The sequence below is a fragment of the Echinops telfairi genome, unplaced genomic scaffold (genome assembly GCF_000313985.2).
Source record: "Echinops telfairi isolate 266 unplaced genomic scaffold, ASM31398v2 ScPeMD7_3211;HRSCAF=3847, whole genome shotgun sequence".
Classification (NCBI taxonomy): Eukaryota; Metazoa; Chordata; class Mammalia; order Afrosoricida; family Tenrecidae; genus Echinops; species Echinops telfairi.
In genome coordinates, this window is record NW_022107109.1 from 1 (window position 1) to 3,227 (window position 3,227).

Here is a 3,227-nt window from a genome sequence, read left to right on the forward strand (position 1 = left end):
CGGGGTCATCATGAGTAGGACTTGACTTGCTGGCAACTAACAACAGGTTCATCTTGAATGTATTCTTTATACCCTTCTCCCCCCATTTGCTGTGCTTGTTACCTGAGGGTTGCTTTTTCAATAAGTTGAAAACCTCAATAAGTTGAAAACTCACCTTAATGAATGAAACGTATCCCCAAATGGAATCAATAATCATCTCTGGGTGGCGGTGCTGCAGAGAAAAGGGTGCTTGTGCTGGTTGCACTTCACCAATCTTCCAGATTTTCCATGGTGTGGCTGATGGAGCTCCATCTTGAAAATGGTGTTAATGCAGGCCCATAACTGACAGGGACAGGAGAGGGGTTCCTGCCCTGATGCTAAGGGAATGAACAAAGGACCCTGTGAGAAGAGGCCTGGTAAACACCTCAACCCTGAAGCCAGGCCATAGTGACGCACGCAGACTTGTGCTGGAAGATCATTCTGAAACATGGTGGCCTGGAGCAGAGGCCCAGAAAAAAAAAACGGAAAGAAAAGATGTATGAGACCCTAAGAAAGAGGCACGGAGGAGCGAATTAGAAAGTGGCTTGACCATCTGCAGGGCTGCAAGGCCCTCCCAATGGCAAGTGCCATTTAAAATCTCCCAAACAAGCATTCCCCTAAAGAATGTCCCTTCCCATCGCCTGCCCTCCTGGAGGGAAGTGTATCTTATCTCTGCCTCAGCTGTCCTTCTCAAGTCAGGAGAGGGACCCACGTCATTTCTTTGGCAGTTCTTCTATACTTCCATAAAACCGTGCAAGAACTCTGCAACCTGACTGGTGTAGCTCTTTGCAAAAAAGCGGTGCATCTCTGGACCCTAACAAAGCACAGGGGTTGGGGGCTTGCCAGTTCCCCAGTGGGCAACGCTCAGGGCCGGACTTCACACACGTCAAAATCCAGGGCAAGTTTTAGGAAAGGGACTGATCAGAGTTTTCAGCAAGAAGAACCGGAGCTGCTCAAGGCCCCAGGCAGTTCCAGAGGCAGGAATGGCGACCTGAAAAGCAAAGCGAAGGGCCAGTGAGCCTGTGGGTAAGGTTTTGTGAGCCAGTCCCCAAAGGGGCCTCCGCAGCCAATCCCAGGGCGGCTGGCTGCGGAGGCCTAGGCAGCAGCCCTGTCCTCGCTAAAAAACAACTTTGCGCCCTTTTTTTCTAGCACGACGGGCGGGGCCGGCGCGCGGCCGGAGCTCCCACACGGCGCCGCACTGCCACCTGCTGGCCAGAGAAACCACAGGTGACAGCACCCAGGGAGAAAGGCTCCTTCCTTCTCGCCGCGTCTCTGCGTTCGGCCGGTACTGTGCTCGCGTACCTGGCTGGAAACGCGCAGCACGCTGGCAGAGAAGTCAAGGCACCACAAGGGTCAGGTTCCAAGCAGCAAAAGAGGCCCGGCAAAGAGCCAGATCCGGGAAACCTCCGCTCCCGCCCCGGTAACCACGGCAACAAGCCGGTGACGTCAATCCGCCAGGCACCGCGTCCCGCCCTCGAGGCGGGGCTGCGCTGGGCTGGGCGGGGCTGGCTGCGCTGGGCTGGGCGGGGCTGCCTGCGCTGGGCTGGGCTGGGCGGGCCCTGGGCCTGGGAGTGGAAGAATGGAGGGCAACCCCTGCCTTTGTCTTTCCAAGTTCCAGCCTGCAGTCGATCAAGTTTGAGAGCATCTTTGCTGTGACCGATAAGCGTCACACTGGAATGCCCAGGTCCTACCATTGGAAGGCTCTCCAGCGCGAGACCCTAACCAGTTTCCTGACACTCTCCCGCAACCAAGCTAGTCACCTTAGCCCCCCTTGGGATTGCATCACTCCCAGGGCACCTGCAGGCCTCCTCTTTGCCCTACCTTCTCCTCTTAGGAAGAGGGGTCACTGCATTCTGGTGGCTGACCTGGCCAACCCCAGAGTCTCTCAGTCCTTAGGGACACTCTCCTGCATGTCGCCTGAGCCTCCATGGCCCTTGGCCCCCAACCTCTCCATCATCTCCACTGGTTGGTCACCATCCCCTGCCCTTCCAGTGCCCCTTTAACTGCAAGGAGACCCAACTCCTCCCACCTAGCTGGGTTTGTCCTCATCCCCAAACCCTTCCTGCCTCTGCTTATGCAGAGCTCCTCCATCCCAGCTCCAGCAAACCTCTTTGGCTCTTCCTCCTCTCCTCTCCAGTCCAACACGCCCACACTGGACACATTCTCTGCACACTCCACAACCACCATCAACACACACACACACACACACACCCCATACTGTCTCAGGAAGAAAACCCGAAAAGACCCGTCCGGAGCCCTCCCCAATTGCACAAAAGCACTACTCTGCACTGTAGTCTGTGTTGTCCCTCTGCAGGAAGTGACCAGCTCCTCCCTGAGGCTGGACCTTTCTTTCACCTCTGCTCTGGATTGCATACCACCCTCGGGTGGGGGGGGGGTGCAGTTGTTCCTCTGTCCTTCAGCAGGAGATCATCCCACCAGGTACTAATGTGTGATTGTTTCTCACACCTTACAAGATATCAAAGTACAAAGTCTTCATCTAAATCATTGAATTGACAGAAAATTCACATATCATACACTTCAGTATTCATATTTGAGAGAATTTTACAATCATTTCCACAATCACTTCTAGAACATTTTTTTCCTTCTCATACTCATTGTTCTTAGCTCACCATTCCTCTCCAACCTCCCCTCCCCCTCCATGCCCACAATTAACCAACAATCCAATGATATTGATTTGCCTATCCTGGATTTCATATACAGGAAAGCTCACCAAGAGTGAGAGAGGGACCCTTAGGAAAAAGGCAACAATGACATAATAAACTAGAAGAAAAACCTCAATGAAAAAGAAAGCAGGAAATACTGAAAACTAGAACAAATTTGAAATGGGTCAAAAAGAAGTTTCAATAATGAGGTGTTAGATTTTACCCTGACTTGTTCTGCAAAGACCCCACTGTTCACTGCACACTGCATAACAAGACAATTCACATCCGTGGTCTGTGGTCAGAGTGGAGTCCCAGGAGGGTTGATCCAGAAGTACTTTCCCTTCTGAAGTGTGAAGTTTGATCCTATTTTCCTCCGAGGTACCATCACACATCCTTGATGCTCCAAGCAGGAAATGTCTCCACTTATTCTATCATCATTTTGACTGCAGTTGAGCTTCTATCCCTCTTTCCCCACAAAGAACCTGCTTCTTTAAGGGGCGTTAAAGCCCTAATTAATCCTTGTGTGCTACATCACCAAGTGCCTTG

General features: G+C 52.3%; 1 long non-coding RNA gene across 1 annotated transcript; it reads right to left on the reverse strand.

The window, feature by feature from the left end:
* Window positions 1-153: 153 nt before the first annotated feature.
* On the reverse strand, window positions 154-1,403 carry LOC123522166. Its single transcript, XR_006680454.1, has 2 exons — window positions 1,321-1,403; window positions 154-356 (listed from the first exon to the last, which is right to left on the reverse strand). It is a non-coding gene; the product is annotated as an uncharacterized LOC123522166 (long non-coding RNA).
* Window positions 1,404-3,227: the final 1,824 nt, after the last annotated feature.